At 42.6% G+C, this 22,956-nt stretch overlaps 1 protein-coding gene across 6 annotated transcripts in view; it reads left to right on the forward strand.

The window, feature by feature from the left end:
• Window positions 1-22,956, forward strand: part of Otud7a (OTU domain containing 7A) — a 321,488-nt gene that overhangs the window by 9,661 nt on the left and 288,871 nt on the right. For 2 of the 6 annotated variants that reach the window (XM_030242185.1, XM_030242186.1), the window contains exon 2: window positions 7,258-7,373. The exons of the other annotated variants lie outside the window; for them this stretch is intronic. The gene's annotated coding sequence lies outside the window, so the exon portion shown is untranslated. The remainder of the gene's footprint in view (window positions 1-7,257; window positions 7,374-22,956) is intronic. 6 annotated transcript variants of the gene reach the window in all.

Consider the following 22,956-nt stretch of genomic DNA (forward strand, 5'->3'; position numbering starts at 1 on the left):
CCTCCCCCCAACCCTGCTCCCCTACTCACCCACTCCCACTTCTTGGCCCTGGTGTTCCCCTGTACTGGGGCATATAAAGTTTGCAAGACCAAGGGGGCTCTCTTCCCAATGATGGCCGACTAAGCCATCTTCTGCTACATATGCAGCTAGAGACACCTCTGGGGGTACTGGTTAGTTCATATTATTGTCTAGCTGCACTTTTATACATTGTATAAAACCAAACTTGCTCAAAATATGTTTAACAATGTTCTTATTTTTCTAGATACTTTTCAGAAGCAATAGTCAAAGTCCAGAAGGAAGGTAGAAGGATTGAGTAGAGTGGCCCATCAGGCAACATGGGGAAGTTAGCATGGAGATGTTAGCTGACACATTACCTTAGGGTGGGGGGATGGCTCAAAGGAGAGAATGGCCTGAGAGACTGGTGGCATGCTCCATTGCTGAGTGTAGGCCAATGCCATCTCTGCACAGCCCCCAAGGAACAGTTCTGTGGAACCAGATGGTTGTTAGGCCATCAGTCCTGTATTCTCACACCTTATCAGTTACCACTTCCCCAAGTCTCAGGCTGGTGATACTTAAGGAGCCCTGTTTATTACTGACTTATCCTTATTGTTTCTAGTGCTTTGCCAATGACTGTCTGCAAACACATCCCATGTTCAGTACCCTGGTTAGATCAGAGTCTATCTGAGGCCCCATCCCACCCTGCCTGCCTTGTCTATATTTGTTCCTTTTGTTGGGTCCCCTAGGGTCCTAGGTTTCTCTCAGGCTAGGCTCTTTGTCCTTCTAGGTGACCTTCACACAGTGACCTGAAGGAGAGTGTGTATGCTCAGATCCCCAGAGAGAAGCTCATGAACCCTGAGGCCAGACCTGGCTGAAACACTTAGACCCACCATCTCACACATGACTCACCTTCCATTCGTGCTGTCTCCTGCTGTTAGTCCTAAGTAGAGTCAGTCCCTCTCCCATCCTCAGTGTCTCCAACAAATACCAACTACCTCAAAGGTGACAGCAGATCTAAGGCAACACTTGTCAGGTTGGCTATGTTCCCAGCATCTTTTTGGCCAGAGCCAAACCACCTTGGGCAATTATTTCCCTTCCAGTGTGAATGAGACAACTTGGTTCAAGAGGAGAGAATAAGACCTACCCCATCACTGGGACAGTTCCATAGTGGAAGAGGGACGGTCCAGCCATTCCGAAAGATTGTTGTGGGGATAATTCAAAGGTAATTAGCCTTTATTGGCAACTTTTAGAGAGGTGACCTGGAAAATGGGAGAGGTCAGTGGTCACCAGACATGGGACCCACTGGTGCTCCAAAGAGAGTCCAACAAGACCCTCCTTTATTGACTCCTGTAATGCTCCAAGACAATCAATACATTATAGAATCAGAAAGGACAGTCCATACCCTTCATCAATGCAGGGTCGGCCTGTAGGCTTTGCATTTTAGGGAGTACACTAAGGATTGTGCACAGAGTGTCCAGTGTGCACCACAGACTGACCTCTTACATAGATTACATGGTTGTGTTAACATGTCATGTGGAGCAGGGTAGGAATATTAGGAAGGTGGTTCTGGGTGAGCTCCACTCTGCTCTTAGTATTTTGAAGATAATCATCTGCTATATGGGAACTTCTAAGTATCTCCTTAAAAAATAAAAATACTTACACCCACAAGGACGAAACTAGGACACTGACTCCCAGACCCCACACCCTCTCAGTAGGTTCTTCTGAGTACAAGGGAAGGCAGGAACATGGCCCTTGATTGATGCTGTGAATCAAAGCCATCCTGATTGTCCTTTCATTGTCCTCTCCTTGTCCCATGGGAAACATTTGCACAGATTAGAAGAATCAATTCAGAGGAGGTGGGAGAATAGTAAAATATGTCATTTTATGAGCTCCAGTCCCCATTTCTTTGCCAAGATGCACCACAAGTCATTGCTCTAAATACGTACTTTTAGAATCATTTTACAGATGCTGATGTATGTGCCTCAGTTTTCCGAGTTGAAACATACAGACTCATATAGAATTTATTGGACATTGTTATATTTTTAGTCTAAAATTTGTTATTTTAAAATTTAAAGTATGCAGTATATTTTGGCTTTATTTGACTATGTGGGTTTTTTTTTTAATTTAAGTGAAATATCTTATTTCCTGGAACATACATTTTTTTCTTAACTATCCCTTCTTTAGTTTATGTAGCAGCTTGTGGCTATCATTACTTAACTCCCCCTTAGGTGTGGTAGCTCCTACAGCAGACCCCTGTGTATATGAGAAAATGTATCCTCTCACTCCCTGGCCAGCCAGAACATATCTAGGTTGTCAGAAAGGAAAGGAAATGGATTTGGAGAGTGTTCCCAGTCTCCATCCATTCACTATAAAGTTGGGAAAAATCTGTGCAATGTCTGTTTGGTTGCCTTTGCTGTTTGCCAATGTGTTTGTTGTTTGCTAACTGCTGTGCTTTGAAAGTTGCTGTAGACCCCCTTAGGCTTTGGCGAGGACTAATATGCCAGCCAACTCTTCCTTTGGCTTCCCATTTATTTCCCCTGTTTTATAATTTATAAATTCTCACTTTTCGAATAACCTGCTTTATGTCTCAGGTAACCTCACTTACTGGTTTTTGGCTCTTAGGGTTTTTTTTTTTTAATTGAAAATTTATGCTATATGTCTTAGTCAGGGTTTCTATTCCTGCACAAACATCATGACCAAGAAGCAAGTTGGGGAGGAAAGGGTTTATTCAGCTTACACTTCTACATTGCTGTTCATCACCAACGGAAGTCAGAACTGGAACTCAAGCTGTTCCAGGAAGCAGGAGCTGATGCAGAGGCCATGGAGGGATGTTACTTACTGGTTTGTTTCTCCTGGCTTGATCAGCTTGCTTTCTTTTAGAACCCAAGAATACCACCCCAGAGATAGTACCACCCACAAGGGGCCCTTCTCCCTTGAACACTAATTGAGAAAATGCCTTACAGCTGGATCTCATGAAGGCATTAACTCACCTGAAGCTCCTTTCTCTGTGATAACCCCAGCCTGTGTCAAGTTGACTCCTAAAACCAGCCAGTACAATTGACCTCTTGTCAACTTGACACATAAACACATCACTATTAAGCCTCAACCCTTACTTTCTTATTCATCCACAAGATCTAAAGGACCTTAAAAGTCCCACAGTCTTGATATATTAAAAGTTCAATCCCTTTAAAATATCTAATATCTTTTAATATTAAAAATCTTTTAAAATTTCAAAGTCTCTTTAACTGTGGGCTCCACTAAAATATCTTCTTACTTCAAGGGGGAAAAATATCAGGGCACAGTCACAATCAAAAGCAAAATTAAACTCCAACCATCCAATGTCTGGGATCCAACTCATGATCTTCTGGGCTCCTCCAAGGGCTTGGGTCACTTCTCCAGCCCTGCCCATTGTAGCACACATCTTGTCTTCTAGGCTCCAATGCTGCTGCTGCTCTTGGTGGTCATCTCATGTTACTGGCATCTCCAAAACACTGCTGTCTTCTGCTGTAACTAGGCTTCACCAATAGCCTCTCATAGGCTCTCTTCATGGCGCCTAGCCTCAACTCCTTTGCATGACCCCCTTCAAGCCCTGGTTATCAATTGCAACTGAGGCTGCACCTTCACCAATGCCTTCCATGACCTTTCACAGTGCCAAGCCTCAGCTGCTCTTCAGGACCTCTTCATGCCTTCAAAACCAGTACCACCTGGGTGACTCTTACACTTTACCAGGTCCCGCTGCAGCATAAGGTACAACCTTGGCTATCTCTGGAACACAGCCTCTTTGTGCACTCAAAAATCACTTCCCAGAAGATGTCACCTCGATGATGCAGGTCTCTTCTTAATCACTGCTAATTTCTTAGCTCCAGCTAACAAGCATCAATAGTCCCAGTAATGCAAAAGTTTTGCTTTAGTAGTTCAGGTATCTTGTTAATCACAGCTGATTCTTCATCCCCAGCTAATCAAAACTACAGAATCTTCACAATCAAAACAGCAATGGTCTTGATAAAAGCCTTTAATCTTCCCTCTGAAATTTAACAAGCTAGGTCTCCATCTTCTGCACTGTTCTCAACAATATTTTCCAAGCTCCTATACAACATCCCACAGAGCTCTTAACATCCCAATGGCTCTTCTATCTCAAAGTTCCAAAATCTTTCCATGGTACTCCCCAAAACATGGTCAGGTTGTCACAGGACTACCCCACTCCCAGTACCAACTTCTGTATTAGTCAGGGTTCTCTACAGTCACAGAACTTATGGGTAGTCACCATATAGTAAGGGGATTTGTTGATGACTTACAGTCTGCAGTCCAACTCCCAACAATGGTCAGCAGCAGCTATGAATGGAAGTACAAGTATCTAGCAGTTGCTCAGTCCCACAAGGCAAACGGGTGGAGAAGAAAGAGAGTAAATCTTCCTTCTTCCAATGTCCTGATGTAGGTCTCCAGCAGAAAGTGTGGCCCAGATTAAAGGTGTGTGCCACCAAGCCTTTAATTCCAGATGACCTTGAACTCAGAGGTCTCCCTGTCTTAATCTTCTAGAATTCATAGCCACTATGCCTCAAAATCTACATGCCAAGATCCAGGTCAGGAAATTGTATCTCTTAGCCTCCAGATTAGGATCACTGGTGAGCCTTCCAATTCTGGATTGTAGTTCATTCCAGATATAGTCAAGTTGGCAACCAGGAATAGCCACTGCACTATATATATTCTGATCATGGATGGCTTTCTCTCCCCCATCTCTTCCCAGATCCTCTCCATCTCTTCACCCACCCAAAATGATGTCTTCTTTCTCTGTAGAAAAGAAAGAAATAGACAAAATACAAAACAAAACAAAAAACAGAACTTAAAAAAAAATAAGAAGAAACACGTCCACACACAGAAACAAAACCCATAAAAATACTAACAGCTCTCCTCTTTAACACTAGTTTTATATGCTTATTTCTTAATCTTCATTTTCCCCAGTTTACTTTTCAGTTGTTCAGTGTTCATTGTAGACTTCATTTTCATCCTCCTGCTCTGTGTCAGGGTTCCTTGCCCTCATCTCAAATGCACAATAGTCCCCACTTAGAGAATTGCTACAGACCTGGCAATATCTCTTACCTGGTCATCAAACTGTCAAGTTACATCATTTTCTGTAAGACTAAATGGAAACATTTATTTTCTCTTTACCCATGAGTGACCGAGTGTTACTGTGCAGAAAGTCACAGTCAACCTGCTTTCTCTCTGGATACTTATGGTTCTAGGAATTTCCCTAGGATGCTTGCGGAAGCAAATCAGGTTTTTGTTTTTTCTATCAGTTTCTTTTAAACCTAGTAGTGTAGCCTGGTAATAAGACAAAACTCACTTTGTCTCAGAAGATTTTTTTTGGATTATGTCATTAATATTTCTTCTGTTAATAACTCAATAATTTTAACATCATGTAAATAGTTTCTTTTTGTGTCTTGTCTATGTCATCTCTTCAATGAATTCTATATTTTATATATGCCCCTATCTTGTTCAATTTCTAATTTTGTTGATTATCTTTATTATTTTTTTGCTTCTAATGTGGCTTTTACATTTATCCTGTTTATTTTTAGTTCCTTTCCCAACCTATGTATCTTTTTGGTTGGTTTATCGAAATTATTTGATTTTTTTTCTGTTTTGTGGAGCATATGCTATGCTGGACAATGGCCCCTCAAACATATCAATAGTTCTCTCCCCTGAACTTGTGAATGGAACACCTTGTAAGACAGAGGATCGTGGGATTTTCCAAGCCCAAGTTGAATTTAGGACCTAGATTGCTAATTGGCTGATTTTAAACTGGGACATTTTCAGCATAATTCTGAATTGCATTCTTGTAGCTCTCACCCATCACCAAAGCAAATTCTCCTTCCAACAGAGGAAGACCATTACAGAAAACCACAACTGTTCAAAATGCAGAGAGCAACTGTGAAATATAGCATCTGCACCTAAGCCTCAGGAACCATAGTGGCGGAGTGGGCAAAAAGGCTATAAGAGCCAAGAAAGTCTGCTGTATGGGTACGTTCCTTAGAAATGATGTGAATATATAGTCATGGTACCTTAACAATATGGCTTCCTAAACAAGATCTAAACAGGAAGAACACCAGTAGACATGCTAACATGGAAAGGAGCAATCTCACAGGGTCCCACTCTTAAACAAACAAGTCCAAGCAACAATGGAATGCGGAGAGTGGGAGAAATACTCTTTCCCAGAGATGAGCTCCCTAATTCAGATCATCTTATACTAAGTAGTCAGTCGTGAAATTGCATAAATACATATAACTCCTAAGTGGATTCAGTGGGATATATATATATATATATTTGTGTGTGTGTGTGTGTAAAACAATAACAGTTAAAGTGGTGATAGATTTGTAAAGGGTCATGGGAAGAGTTGGAGGGAGGAAAGAGAGGAGGAAATTATATAAATTATATTTATTAATTTCAGAAATATCAAATGGGGAGTTTTTTTCTAGGTTGCCTGCTTGCATATGCTTGTGTGTCAACAGGGTCTTTAGTAGAGGTAGATGGAGGGGGGCAGAAGAGTAAGGACTGAAGAGATGGTTACATGAAAGGAACTGTACCTGACACTGTTAAAGGAAGAGGACTATGAGCCAAAGTGATGGCTGCCTCTGGAAGATGAAAAGATCAAGAAAAAAATGCATTCCTGTGATGGGCGTGGTAGCAACCTCCAGTATTTTTCTCCTAATATATCACTTTGGTTGGCCAGGGAGGTACAAAGCTGTGATTAAATATAATCCTTAAGACAGAAAAAGGATCCTGGACCATGCAGTGTATCTCAAGTCATCACAAGAGACAGGCATGGCAGAGCTGGAGAAGGAGATGTGACAATGTGACATTGGAGCAGAGGTGATGATGCATTTCTTAGAAGGACTCATAAGCCAGGGGCCTTGAAAAACTGTAAATGGTCAAGGAGCAGCCTGGAGGCACGCTGCACTTCCCCAGGGCAGTTTTAAGTCAGGGAGACCAGTTGTAGACTTCTGACCTCCTTAAATCTAAGAAAATATGCTTCTGTTGTTGTAAGCCATGCATTTCGTGGTAATTTGTTATAGTGGTGATAGAAAACCAATAGAGAGAATAGGGAAAATTCTCTCCTTTGTTTTTCAAAATATTTTAAATTGAAAATAGATTCTTCTCTCATACGATACATCCTGACCACTTTCTCCTCCTTCCGCTCTTCTCAGCATGTGCATGCACACGCACATGCACACGTACACATGTGTGATTTTTTCTTCTCTCCACCAGATCCACTCCTCCTCCATTTCCTCTTCAGTAAAGAACAGGCCTCCAAGAGACTACAGCCAAACAGGACAAAACAAGATACAATAAGACAAGACATAAACCCTCACATCCAGGAAAAGGTAGGAGGAAAAGAGAGAGTCCCAAGAGCAGGAAAAAGAGTCAGAGACACACCCATCTCCACTGTTAGTAGTCCCACAAAACACCAAGCTAACAACCATAAAATATATGTAGAGAGGACCCATGAGACCCATGGCTTGCCACTTCAGTCTCCGTGTGCCGGTGTGAGCCCTCTATAGTTAATTAGCAACTGGTTCTCCTGGTGTCCTTCACCCTTCTGACTCCTATAGTCTTTCGTCCCCCTTGAAAAGATTCCAGACCTGATTCCTTTGAGTGTTTTCCCATTTGCTTTTACTCTTTGCCATTCTCTTTGCATGCTGGAGATCCTGTGGCTTCAGGAAATATTCACTATGATTGGGTGTTTGTTTTGGAGTGAGGGTGGGATGAAGGTAGGTCAGGGTGTGATTTGTGTTCTGAAGAGTATTTCCTCTGAATAGATTTCTTCTGCTTAAGGCAGGGCACGTGCCTTGCTTAAGTGTTTACGTGGGAAATTGCTGCTGAAGGTCTTTCCAGTTTTTCTCTTACATTTGTTGCCTTCCTTTTGCCCTGAGCAAAGTCCAGTCCATAGACACAGTGGCCTTGCTCCCAAGTCTCCACAGCTTAACATGATATAACTCCAGTTGCATCATGGCCTGGTCATTTTCTCCAGTATAACTTGTGTGTTGCCTGCCTGGAATTCAGAGGTGACTCTGGAGTTGCTGTATCTCTTCTTGGCTTCATTGCTCTCAAGCTTACTTGGTGGTTTGTGGTTTGTGGTCATGTCTGCTTGATTCATTGGAGGTGGAATATATTTCTCTTTCTGGTTTTCTTTCCTTTTTTACTGTTTTGGGGCTTTCAAAGGAAATGTGGAGGAGTAAATTGTTCACTAGGTGCTGGGCAGCTTCTATGAGGTGGGTGACTGTGTGCATGTTCAGGGTTTTGCTTTTCAATTTTGGGGACACCTTGTGCTTTGAGAAAGAGAAATGGGTCATCATTTGCAAGGGGGCTGGGCACTGTTTGGTAACACTGGGGTAGAGTTGTATTTCACTCCTGAATGCTTCTTCACAGAAACCCTTCTGTTACATTAGACAAGCTATTGTACTAGAGATTTGGCATCCCAGTAGCCAGGCTGGCCCCTCCTTGCACAGCAGCTTGGCGGAAAGGGAGGCAGGCAAGTACCACACTGGGCATCTGTAGTCCTCCTTTCAGGCCACCAAGTACCCTGCCTAGTTCACGTGGTCTTGGAATGAACCAAATGTGCCTAGAGTCCAAGTGACCTTTTGGATCCAATACATAAAACCTTGAATGAACATTTACTGCCATAATAATTTCATTAACTCATTAATTTATATCCTTTAGTTTATTCCGTAATGTCTAAGTAGCATAATGGGCTACCACTGGTTGCCAGGTGCTTTGCCTACATTATTTAGTTAAGTTGCATAGCCTCCTGTAAGGGAAATATAGTGATAAATCAACTAAGTGGTCAGTAGTTGGTTTCCTCTTTTACTCTGCATAAACTGTCTTTCTAAACATCATTTAATTCTTATATCAAGGGGATAATTTTTCTGGGTTAGTTAGAGCTTGCTTTATGTGTTCACTAATTAACTGTACATGCACATGTGTGGAGCCAAACTGTTTCTGTTTGTTTGTAGGTTTGTTTGTTTGTTTTGCAGTGTAACTTATATTTGTTTAAAATAATTTAAATACTTGTATGTTAAAAAAAAAACTAAGGTTTTCAGAATCTCTTTAGAAGATTATGGCATCTTAGAAGTAGGATATCTTCAGTTCCAAGAAATAAGGGGTGATGGAGATATTGCTCCAGCCTAACCTGCTATGGGCTCCTTTGTGCAGTCATTTCAGTATCTCTAGGGCACCTGCCAGCCAACTGGTGTAGATGGCCTGGAGCAGCTTCCCTTAATGGCTTCTGTTGCTGGAACTGCCATATTTTAAAAAGACAGTGAGCTGAAGCTCAGCATATTTTTGCACGATCTCTCTCTCTCTAAGTGCCTCCTGGTCTTTAGAATATACTGGGTCTCTCACCCCTGAAATGAAGAATTGATGGACCATGACTTCATAGAAGCTAGGAGTCTGAGTCCTAGCATCTCTGTCAGCAGGAAGTCTGTAGAATCTGGGGACGGATTCAAATGATTGACTCCATCACAGTGCTGGTACAAACATGGCGAAGCAGGAGATTACAACCAGGCATTTAGAAAGAACTTTATCCCACCTCTGTACAACCAGAAAGGCAGAGGATGTAGAAAATGAGGCTGTCCTGAAGTCTGTTATCTGAGGAGATAAGTCACATCTCTGGGCTCTCTGGGGGTCCCTCTAATAGAGGACACATACCTGTCATCAGTCCCAGGACAGGTTAGGTGTAGTTTTTCACAAGCTCCCTGTCACCACATGTCTTTCCTTCCCTTCCCTACATGCAGCCACTTATTGGCCCTTTCACCATCTGCTTTCCTCCATTTTTCTTGTCACCCTTCCCTCTAATCCCCTACGGTACTTCCTTAGTAGTTCATTCAGCATTGCCTGCTTTACCGCTCTGCCCTCTGTCTAGTCCACCACCTCAGGTCCACTGTCAGACCATGAGCTTTGCCTTTGGATTCTGTGATAAGCCCAGGCATTTCCTCCGTTTTCCATCACTCTGGTCTTTTTAATGATATAATACTTAGGAATTTGGACACTTTTCAAAACACTTAGATCCGTCAAATAAAGTGTTATTTTATAGTCTCCAAGAAAACATGGATCATCTGTCCCCTGAATTGCTTTCTAAGGGGGAAGGTTATGGATCGATGCCTTGTCCTATTTTCTGAACTTGTCTATTTGCCTGTGTTTGTAGAGTTGCTGGTGTGTGTGTGTGTGTGTGTGTGTGTGTGTGTGTGTGTGTGTGTGTTTCCTTGCTTGATTACAGCTGCTTCCTCAAGCTGGGTTTTGTTTCTGTCAGGCCCCCAAATATCTTGTGGTCACTTTGTATGTTGACCCTTGAGTTAGAGGGTCTGGATACCAAGTGACACTTTGAACAGAGGGTCCACTCTGGCTGGACAGTTTTAAAAAATTATTAAAGTGTGGTTGTGTGTGCCAGGACATAGATTTGCTGTGGTATGTGTGAGTGAGGTCAGGTAAGACAAGAAAAGGAGTCAGGGCTCTTTTTCAACCAAGTAATTGAACTGGAGGCATCAAGCTTCAGCCCCTTTACCTGCTGAGTCATTTAAATAATCCTCTGGCTGCTGAGTCATAGATATAGTCCTTTGGCTGGGCCTTTATTGGTGTGTCTGTAAATGAGGGTTGTGAGAGTATTCTGTATATATTAGAGGTACAATGAATGTGGACATAGGACAGAGCTATCTATAAACCAGATGTTCTGGGGGCACATGTATTGGTGTTATACATTTATAAATGATTTGGGAAGTGGATCCATGAATATATGGGTCAGGAATGATATACTCATGTGGCAAGGCTTGTGAAAACCCAGTGGGCACTTATCAGACCTGCCCAAGGTTTGGGCTCATCAGAGGGCTCTGCTGACTAAACTGAGACAAAAGATGTGTTGCCTTTTCTGTAAGTCTGTTTTCTTATTATTATATCAAAAGATTAAAAATATGCCTTTAATCCCAGTACTCTGGAGGCAGAGGTAGGCAGGTCTTTTCTCAATTTGAGACCAGGCTAGTCTACACAGTGAGTTCCAGGGAAGCCAGGGCTACATTGAAAGATCCTCGAATAGATAAACAGACAATCAAAATGCCAATCTCTAGATGGAAGCCAGCATGTGATACATTGGGGTATGACTGAGTCAGAGAAGAGAAAGGATGATGGTTCTAAAGTCAGTTGTGTGGTTCATATCTATTTGAGATTTTACAACTTCTGCAAGCTCAATTATAGCCATTTTTTTTAAAAAAAACAACAGAACATTTTATAAGTTCTGAGTTAGATACCCCCTCAAGTAGGCTGACCTGTGTGTACTCTTCGTCTCAGTCATACAGTATATGGCTACTGTGGCCCTGCTTTGGCTTCAGGCTTTCCCTAGGTGCCCAGTGTTGCTTTCATTCAAAGCTCTAGCTTCTATGTCCCCTCAGTGACCTCCTTCTGTAGTCCCCACCCCCAACCCCTGCTCCTGGACTTCTCCCTGCAGGCATGACACTCAATCTATAAGTCATGGCCTCCTATCACAGAATGAATAGCCTCCAAAACTCTCTGCCTGTGAAGTCTGAGGTCCTGAAGAGCGGGTTGCAGTCTTTTCACCACAGGACACTTTCATCAAGGTCATGCTGCTTGCTTAGCTTTCTTCATGAAGCTGCTCCCACAGTGTAGCTCCTGACACCTTCTGTGCCCGTCATAACTCTGCATGGCTGCCCTAGACCCATTCTATATGCAGATTTGGAAATCCAAAATTATTTTAATGCTTCCTTAGAGTGGAGTGCACATTATTAAGCCACCTGGAGGCTTCACAGATAGCCTTCTTCTCCAGCCATAAATGGTAGGAACACTACATGTTGCCTTTAGCAGAATATCACTCTCATCTTGCTCCTTACTGTCCTACTGCATGCCTCCTCACACATGGCATATGGCATTACTCATTTCTGAAGAATTTTCAGCACCACTTAGGTGTGTGCAATGGCCTACACAGCCACTGTTCTTCTGTGAATTGGTAAGGAGGTGAGATTGTCTCAGGAGCAACTAGTCCTGATAATGTTTTAAAGGGTCATACATATATGAAAAGTTCCCCTGCCGTCTGATCAACCTTTGTATACTCTGACATGCAGTGCCAGCTTCCGTACAGCCTCAGCCAAACATGCGTTCAGGCACTCACCGGATCTCCCAGGCACTGGGCTTCTGTATAGGGGAGGGAGGAGACTGGCCTCCACTATTTTGTCCAGCAGGGACTAATGACAACTCTCAGTATTTTGTGACTTCTATCTCTACCATTAATCTGTTGCTAATAATAATTTTGAAGTCACCATTGGGAAGGAAATAATCATGTGCGCAGAGAATGTTTCATCCAGTTAGTATATTGTTGATTTTCTTGGTAGGCTTGTGTACACACGTGTGGATGGGCTGGTAGATATCGTTTCAGAACTGCGTCTCCACCTCATTGAAGCAGACATCTCATTGAGCTTGGAGCTAGCTAATTCTGCTAGACTGGCTTGCCAGAAATCCCCAGGGATCTTCCATCACTCCCTCCCTCCCCAGGTCTGGGATTATAAACAAGTCACCGTGCACAGTTTTTCCATGGATGCTCAGGATCTGAGCTCAGATCCTCACATTTTTAGTGCAAAGCACTTTACCTGTTGATCCATCTCTTCAGCACCCCCAGGTGTTGTTTTCTTTCTTGAGCATGCCGTTCAATATCCTGCTCAAATGAAGGTTTTGGTGGCTACACAGCCCTACACGGGAGCGAGTGGGTTGTGGTTGGTGAAGGGATTATTGATTGAGGCTTTCCCAGGGAGGTATGGCGGCTCTCATGTGGATGTGCTCCAGGAAGAAACCCTGAATCTCTCCTGCAGCCTGACAGGTCCTCTTGAGCTGTAGTCCCTGGGCCGTTGCTGTCTATGTTGTCACCAAGTGCCCTCCACTGCAGTGAGTTTTTGGCTGCACAGCTTTGTGCTCCTGGGTGGGCCACACTACTAGCCACCCACCCAGGGTCTCTTTGGATCCGAGGATGGAAAACACACACACACACACGCGTGCGCACCAGTTAGTTTTAAAATGTCTTAGCTACCTCAAAGGCTGGGTACTCCTAAACCTTTCCATGCTACCCCAGGCCCAATCGGGGAAGTGGCCACTAACCACTTACCTGTAGTCTCACATGGTTGAGTAGCTTGATCCCCTACCACTACTGCATCCCATTTTTCTTCCCCCAGTCTTGGTAATTCTCTCTGTGTCCTACCTTTGCAACTCTAAGTGTCCTGCCCTGTGCCCAGCCATTGGCCACTGGCATCTTTGTTGATAGATCAAAAACCAATTGGGAACAAGGACCTTCAGCATCTGGACACACAGATTCAAAGCATTAGCATCAACACCCCCTACCTCAACCCTATCATCTAGAAAATTCTGTGGCTCCCTCACTACGTTTTTGGTCTGATTTCTGTAGTGTTCTTATTCTAGCTTTCTGAACTAGGTCCTTGGCAGCATATCCAAAATGTTGACAATCCATTTTCTATGAGCCTTTATGAAAAAGAGAGGGGATAAGACTGGCTAGTAGGCCAAGTTGTACCTGAGATGAGATGAGCCTTCCTGAAAGTGACATTCCGTGGTGTTTTGAACTGGGAAGTATTAAAGAGTTAGCTAAGCATTTGGGACTAAGCACAAGAAGGGGACAGTAGAAAATGGAATCTGGGAGGATGTGGATTACAGATTTGCAGGGTTGTATGTGAGGCTGGAGAGCTTGCCCAGTATGGAGGGGGAAGATCAGCAGCTGTAAGATGATTTCTGTACCCATGCCAAGGCCAGGCTCCAGGCCTAGTGCTCCCACACTGATGTCAGAGGCTCTTCCAGCCATATTGGCAGCACACTCCACCAGATGTGTGAGGTCAGACACTATGCTGCCCTGTACACAGAGCCAGGTATAGGAGTGAGGTATGTGCAGAGGTGCTGGCAGGGTCTTAGAAGGAAAGAACTAGATGTCATACTCTCCAAGCTGGTCCCTCCTTAGTCTGTCACTCACTGGGTGACCCAAACATCATAGCCAGTCTTGGAATCTACAAATGCTGGCCCTGTCCGGAGCCATCTGCCTATCTTCCCAGAACATGTTATATAATCCAAGCTAGCATGCAGCCAGCTCCAGCGAGGACAGGAGTAGAGCAGTGGGTATGTGGGAACGTCAGACTGGCCAGATGGTTTTTCATGCATGCTGGTTCCTGTTTTGTATATTTGAGGGCCCCAGAAGATGGAGAATTTGTAAACTCTTTGATTTTGAGGCACTGAACCTGTGCAGAGTCACCTGGGAAGTCACATTTATACTTTCCCTTGGAAGTAGCAGGATTCCCTCCTTTGCATGATGGGGAACAGCTGGCATAATGATGTCATATTTATTATCATTATTGTTTTAAAACATTCAGTAAAATGGGAGCAGAGAGATGTTAGGAGGCAAGAAAGTAACCTGCTTCTACACTGTCCCATGGGCACACCACTAAGGAGGCTGCTGACCATAGGCTGTGTGAAACAGAGCCAGTGCAGCAAGCTTTCTGCTTGCAGTGGACTGTCTGACATGAGCTATGGGACATGACTCCTTATGACAGCTGTCCAGGATGTCTCTCTCTCTAGCCCATTGGTAGGGGCACAGCCTGTGCTGTGGTTCCTGAGTCAGTGTGTGACACTCTTGAGAGATGACTCCTGGCCTGGCAAAGCCTTCCTTCTCTGTCACCTTCTGAGGATCCCACCTAGCTATCTATCTGGCACCAAGTAATTGCTTTATGGAAGGCTGGAAGTGTTTGTTTTCATGTTTGATATTTTTATGCAGCAGAATATACCATATGTGAGCATACCAACCCTTTAAGTGGTACTGGGCAGAGGTGCCCACAGTAGTTCTGGGAGGTGTGCTTGAGGACCTAGAAGATACCCTGTGTACCTTTGGATAAAGCTGACAAAAAGAAAGAAAGAAAGAAAGAAAGAAAGAAAGAAAGAAAGAAAGGAAGGAAGGAAGGAAGGAAGGAAGGAAGGAAGAAGACAGGAAGAAAAAGAAAAAGAAATAGAAAAAGAAAAAGAAAAAGAAAAAGAAAAGGAAAAGGACAAACTGACATCTCTGGTGTTACTAGAAAACACAGACTTGTTATACCAGTTTGAGTCTCTAGCTTTTTTGTTCTGTTAGAGCCTGTGCTGCTATGTGTAAAGGTCAAAGGGTAAGAGGAAGGAGTGTAGAAGGAAGAAGTAGGACAATCAGTCTCCTGACCACAGGGTCCCAGTATGATGTGTAGTCTAGGATTCAGGAGAGAAACTGTGGAAGATGTCCCCAAATAATAGGATAGCCAAGCCAGGCGTAGTGGTGCATGTCTTTAATCCCAGCACTTGGGAGGCAGAGGCAGGCAGATTTCTGAGTTCAAGACCAGCCTGGTCTACAAAGGCCAGCCTGGTCTACAGAGTGAGTTCCAGGACAGCCAGGGCTACACAGAGAAACCCTGTATCACCCCCCTCCCCAAAAAAAGGATACCCAAGGCTTTCCACTGTCTTCTGACTTTCCTCTTTACTTGGTGTGAGCATGTCCTTGGAACTTGGAGAATTCTTTCCTGAAAGGTTTCATAAATTCTGATTTGAAGCTGTGGCACTCCTAGCCTAGAGGGGCAGCCTCATCAGGGCTGTGTGGTTTACCTGGGAGTGAGGTGACTCTGCTGTCCAGGCCTTAATGGTGGCTTTGGTGAAAGCATGGAACCTGCCCTGCTGGAACAAATGTGTATGCTCCTAGGCTTCTGCCAGTCCTTAACCCACTATGTTTGAGTTATGAGCACCACCACTAAAATAATAACAAAACAAAACAAACAAAACATACATGCACAAACAAAAGTACCAGCAGCCCCAAAACAATGACTGTGACATGTCCAGGATTTGTTTATTGTCACACAGGGGTGGGGGTGGGGGTAATGAGTCCCAGCTAAGCAGTGGCTCATGGTGATATATACACAGATGTTTTCAGAAAACAAGATTGTTTCCTCATGTCTGGGACAGGCAGGAAGCAGCCATTATGTTATATGGAAACTACAGATCTTACTCACTTAAGGGAAAGCTGAAAAAATAGTATTGGTATAGAAAAAGAAATCAATGTCAGAACATTATATTTATGTAAATAACATGTGTAAATAAAAGTTTATAAAATAACTAATTTAGAGAATGAAATAATAGAAGAAATAGAACACACACACACAGTGTATATATCTAGCAGTGTTGAGAGTAGATTTGAGGTCCTCAGATATTGCAGACTTTCCCTTGAACCTTACTTAGAGTGACATGGTAGGGCAGCCTTTCAGTCCTCATACCAGCTTTGAGAACAGAGCAATGGACAAGTCAAAAGGTCCTCTTTTCCTAGCATCTCTGCTGTTAACAGGAACCAAAATCTGCAGTAGTATGGCACTCAACATTCAGGGGGGGGGAGTAGCAATTGGGGGAACGTATGTACGGGGATGTCACACCCATTGGCCCAGAGTTTCAGCTAAGATGTGCATTTGCACTGGAGTTTTCTGAGCTGTTAGCAAGTTCAAGCTAGTGACTAGGAACCCCGGGCTCAGCAATGAGTCTGGGATTTTCATCTTTTCTGCTCTTGCTTAAATCGTAAGATACATGCTTCAAATAGGAAAACAGCAATGTCACTTGAAGGCACTCTCCTGGCCTTAAGTAGGTCAGGGTTTTACAGAGATCACAGGTGAGTCACAGTAAACTCAGAGAGTCACGAATCTCATCAGAATTCAGGATGTGCTTTTGTTTTCCCACATAGCACATCTTAAATCCTGGCCAGCTCAGCTTCTCTCTGCCACAACTCTACATCCTGGCCACATACGTGGGATATACACAGTGAGTGCCCTGTGTTGAAACCAGCTACTTGAGGGACTTGCCCCAATCCTGGCTATGAAAGCCTGCCTTTTTGCTAACATAACTAGTAGTAAAACCAAGGCTTGAGAGCAAGGTCTGGGTCACCCCAGTTAACAGGCTCACTCTTAACCTTGCCTGTCTAATGCAAAGAGTTTTATGTGGTCAGTTATTGAATATGCCTTGCTATCCACACCTAGTTCAAGACACAGAATTTGCATCACCCATGGGGTACACTACCAGCTTTTCCAGTGCCACTACTGTCTAACCACTGTCCTTTATTGACTGCAGAGGTTTGTCTTAGTTGTTTAGTCCTCTGCACAAGGGGCTCTATGACATCCTTTCCCATCCTGCACATGTCACCCAGTACTGTGTGGGACTTGTACAGGTCCTTGTGTATAGATGTAGCTCCTCCTTCTTCAGTGATGTGTGAGAATACAATGTGTACTGAGATATGGGGTGGCTCCCACTCTGTACTGCCATGAACTCTGTGGCTTTGGTCATTCTGGATCATGTTTTTGGTAAATATCTGGACATACTCTGTTAGATGCAGAAGTTCTCCATTACAGTTATACATATCTTCAGCCAGGATATAATTCAGCTCTCCAGAAATTCTATTTCCAGTAGGTAAAAGGTAGGATGAGGTTTTCCAGGCAACACAAATCAGGTTAGGGTGGCTATGCTGTGCACTGGAGTTGACACTGCATCAAACAGGGATCCAAAGACACCTTAGGAAGCAGTTATTCTTGGAAATCTGATGGAAGAGGATTGAGTATATGGAGATTCACCTTTGTGAGGACATTCTGTTCCTATTCCTGTTTGTATCACTTTCATCTTTACTGGGCTCAGTGTCTTCCAAGGGAGCATGCCCTGCCCCTTGTAAATTAACTCAGGTAGATATGAGGAGTCTGTGATGTGGGCAAACAGAATGGAACCACTGTGCACTTGCCATTTATGTTGCAGAGGCTTTGCTGTGCACCGGGAAGCCTTAGGGAAGCTTCTGGGAGCCAAGAGCACCACATTCAGGAGCTGCATTTTGAAGCAGCCCAGAGTCTGTCCAGTCTCTACCCCTTCTTGTAGGATCACCTTCTGTCATCGGAGGCAGGTTAAAGCAGAGGCAACAGTACTCTATTGTATAGATAGATAGGGAGGCTCTAAGGTCCTTAACCAAGGACTTTATATGAGCAAGGAGATGGCTGATCTCAGTCTAACTCTGTTGTCCACAAACCTAGTGAAATCCCACCACCCTGCAGCATAACCAATTTCTCTTGTACCTAGCATATGACTGAAGGTAGAGATTTTATGGGGAATGCCCTGGATCTGCTAAGCAACAGGTCCTTTGGTATTTCTTTGAGGTTTACAATTGCAGTCTCCACACTGCACAGGTGACAACATTCTTTTACAACAAACCATGACTGTCAGGCAGCCATGTCAGTGCCAAGCCAAGCCTAGACCAAAGGGTGGAGATGAAAAACCCATCACCACCACTACCACCACCACCACCACCACCACCACCATGACCCCACCACCACCACAACCACCACCACCATCACCACCACCACCACCACAACAACAACAGCAAAACAACCTGACCTTGAGACCTGGTTCTTATGAAACTTAGAAGGACTGATGTAGAGAGAGAGAATTTCTCCCCTCTCTTTCACCTCTGAGAAAGGGGAGGTCCTTCCCAGGGAACTGGACTACACTGGCACCTCAAGTCACTGCAGGACTAGGTACATCCTCTCCCACTGAGGCCAGATAAGAAAGCCCAGTTAAGGGAGCAGGAGCTACAGGCAGGCAACAGAATTAGGGTAAGCCCCTCCCAATTTGGGGGGAAAATGTGCTGAGCTGTCCTCAGAGGATCAATAGGGACACATTGCAGGCCTGCCTTCCTCCTTCAACTACCTTGGAGCCTCAGGCCATGTTTGTTATTTGTCAGCCTGAATTCAGACAGGAGCCTAGCATACTGTCCTCTGAGAGGATCCTCCCAGCAGCTGACCAAAACAGATGCAGAGTATACTAGAATTCTTAAACAGAAGTTTTGATACTGTGCTCGCTTCGGTAGCACCTATACAATGAGAAGTTTTGATATTTTAGTTAAAGTTGCAGCTTTTGCCTGTGTGTATCAATTACTCCAGCACTGATTCTGAAGAGACTCTCTGTGTGCTGAATTGTTTTTCACCTTTGCCTGCTATTATGCATAGGACTGCTTTCTTAATCCCTTTATCAAATAGTTCATTGCTCGCACCCAGAAATGCTACTGGTCTCTGTGTGCTGATATCCTGAAAAGACTGGATTTGTTAATCTGCTCTAAAGCTTGTTTTTGTCTTGTTTTGCACTCTTCAGGGATTTTATACATAAGGTTAGCCTATTATTAAACACCGATGATCTCCCTATATTTAGGAGAACGTTAACAAAAGAGGTTAAAACCTTTACATTGAAAACTAAAAACTTGATGAAAGCAATTGAAAACAAGATATAAACTAATAGAAAGATATCCCATGTTCATGGATTGGAAGAATAATTATAAAAGATTTTCTAAAATGTCTTATTACCTACAGCAATCTACAGTGATGATGTTCCTATCACTGTCTCAAAGTCATTTTTCACAAAATTGAAGAAACCTAAAATACACATGGAGCCACGAATGATCCTGAATGCTTTAAGCAAAACAGAAGGTGCCAATCAATTAGAAAGTCGAATCTCAAGCTGGAGGAGTTAATCTTGGTGACCTTAGTCCCTAATAGTGTCTATTTAATGGTTAAAAAATAATCTTATCTTTGACATTTGGTTAATGGGAAGTAGGCTGCCAGGGTGATGCATGCTAGCTTGTTTCTATACTGTGTATACAAAACAACAACAACACCCAAACATCATATTCTGTCTCATAAATAAATAGTTGTCAATTTAAAAATATCAAAAGATTGTTCTCAATAACATAATAAAGATAAATTTCCTTCTCTTTTTAAGCCCCACCCCCTTGTTCTGTGTGTACACATGTCCCTACCACAGCACTCTCTCTTGATCACTGACACATCAGGGTAAGCCTTAGTAACATGTATCATGATTTCTCTTCTTATATTTTATTAATACTATTTTAGATGAATTTTTTTCTTTTGGTTTTTCATGGACATTTTAGACTTAGCTTTTCTATGTATACAGAAACATCTTTTGGGGTATTTTTGATAAAAATTTATAGGGAATTGACTACTTTAGATTGTTGAGTCGTTTTTATTTTGATTAATGGATTGTTTTGCAGCTGCCTCCAGCACCCGGAGTCTTCCTGTCCACGAGCGTAGTGTGCTGCCTCACGGACCCAGATGCTCCTTTATTTCTTTTGTCGTTATTTTGCAACCTATAAGCCTGATTCATGTCTTATTCAGTTTACATATAAGCATCTCATTTTATTTTGAGTGACTGGGCCACTGTTTAATATCAGTTTTTATATGCTCATTGCTAGTATTTCATATTTAGTACATGAAAACATCATATAGTGTTTGTATATTTATCTTGTACTTTGTGATTTGACTGGGTTTATTCAGCTTGAAAAGATTGTCTTTCGATTATACAGAATTTTCTAGATGGCTTGTGTGGTTGGCAGTAGACAAACTTCACTTATTTCAAAGTCTATGTGTTTTTTATTTCCTTTCTGTGTCTTGTTTTCTGGCTGGACCTCCACTGCCAGGCTGGCTGATGCCTCTGCACAGGAGTGGCCATCCTTCACAGAATGTTCTTCTGGCAGAGCACTCTGGTTCCTGGTGTAAACCAATGATGTTACAGAGTTCCTTAATGCATGCTTTCAATCCTTTTTGAGAAAAGTCCTTTCTATTTACTTTGCTGGGAGTTTTTCATGAGTATGCCTTGAATATCACAAAATGGTTTCTCTGAAATGATTGATATAATCTGATAGATCTTATGTATAGCCTGTTAATACAGTAGATTACATTGCTTGGTTTTCTTAACAGCAGATTAGCCTTGGGCACTGGTACATAGCTGTCTTATGTATTCTCTGCTTCTTAGGAATGTTCATACATTTTTTTTCTGGCTTGATTGGTTGGCATTATGGTAATTCTTGCTCCATAAAATGATTTGACAAAATATTTTTCTTAGACAGGAATCTAAGTGAAAGGAATCATGAGTGAAATTCCACACAGAATTTTTAAATTTTTCTCATGAAAAATACAGAGTAAAAAGAATATAATTCAAAAGCAATGAAAAAGACCAAGTTTAATAGATGTCATCTATATGTAGCCCTTTCTTAGACATAGCTTTACCCCTGAAGCTGCATTTCCCTACAGTCAACTGCAAACAAAAAATGTTGAATGGAAAATTCTAGAAGGCAGCATTATGCAATACGTTAGGAACAGTCCTTGTTCTAAATAACATGTTACAGTGTGTCTGTTTTTATTATTCTGTTCTTGTTAATCTCATATCATGCCTAATGTGTAAATTAATTTTCATTATATCATAAGTATATATGAATTTAAAAACCCAGATTATTCAGGAGTCAAAATTGTCCCGAATTTCTGGTACCTGCTTTGACTTTGGAAGTTATCTTATGTGTATCTTATGTGTACAAAGTAGGCCACTGTACTGCCCTTCATATCAAAAACTGTTCTGTCTCAAAGAATTGTGAGATAACATGTCTGCATGTTACAATTATAATTATAATGCACAGATCTAAATAATTTTAAAAGTCCCACAGTCTTGTATATTAAAAGTTCAATTCCTTTAAAATGTCCAATATTTTTTAAAATTCAGAGTCTCATAACTGTGGGCTCCACTAACATGCTTTCTTCCTTCAAGAGGGAAAATATCAGGGTACAGTCACAATCAAAAGCAAAAATCAATCTCCAACTGTCCAATGTCTGGGATCCAACTCACAATCTTCTGGGCTCCTCCAAGGGCTTGGGTCACTTCTTCAGCTCTGCCCTTTGTAGCACAAACCTTGTCTTCTAGGCTCTGCTTCAGAACATTTTTACCTGTAGGATTCCATATATGCATATAAGACATCTTGGTCAAGCCCACCCCCTCTTACACGCACCTCCAAAACCCTTTCCTGTCCCCTCCCTACTTTCTATCCTAACTTCATGTACTCTTTTTTTTTTTTTAATCCACTTGAGTCCTCATGGTGCTCCCTGCATGTTCATGGGTATAAGACATTTTAACATGTCTGAACCCGATTAGAAAAAAAACTTTAAAGTCAGAAGCTTAAAGGGCGGTTTAGAAGTTTTCACACCAGGTACCACTCTTGGAGCTCACTGGAGATGTGGCTGTTGGTCAGATAATTGCAAGACAGTTGTGTGTGCCAGAAAAGAAGCAGCCTTCCTTTCAGGGGTGTGATCACAGAGGATGTGTGCTTAACATGGACTGGTCCAACAGCACCCACACGTGCATTGTATAAAATGTCTACCTGTAGGTGCCTAAAATAAGATGGTTGGAAGAACAAGAATGAAAATACAATAATAATGTTTCTAAAATGTAACACAGTAACTGCATTATATGTGAGTGACAGCACAGCCCAGGCTACCAGCATCTGAGGCTTTACCTTTGACTATGGAGATTGGCAGAAACAGGATTTTAAGAAGGTTGAATCAGTTTGCTTCCTTTGGTGTTATCTAAAGTGTAAAAGTGCTAATGTGGCTTGCCTTGTTAATGCAGATTTCATTTGAATAAGGAATGTTATCCCTGGCATAGCATCACCCCAAATACTTCACAAGACACACAGGAGCATTCATCCTTAATCTAAAAATTCAAGCTTACTTTAGTGTTTTGTGTAGCAATCTGGCTGACATCTATACATTTTTTTCCTGTCTCTTGTTTGTTTCCATTGAGGATAAAAACAAAGAAGTTGCAGAAGAGTCACAATTCTGTGGCATCTATTTTCATGAGACAGGGTTTCAGTATGGAGCCCAGGCTAGCCTTCAACTCATCATCTTCCCCTGGCTGTCCTTCAGTTGTTACCATGGCAGGTGTGCTCATGTCCGCTACACCTGGTTTAGCAGTCATTTTATTTAGCAAAGTTAGATAGCAGCAGAATTTAGAAGGCTGTGGTTTCCAGGCAGGTGAATATGAGGGCAGACCGTGTGAAAT

Source organism: Mus musculus, chromosome 7 (genome assembly GCF_000001635.26).
Source record: "Mus musculus strain C57BL/6J chromosome 7, GRCm38.p6 C57BL/6J".
Lineage (NCBI taxonomy): Eukaryota > Metazoa > Chordata > Mammalia > Rodentia > Muridae > Mus > Mus musculus.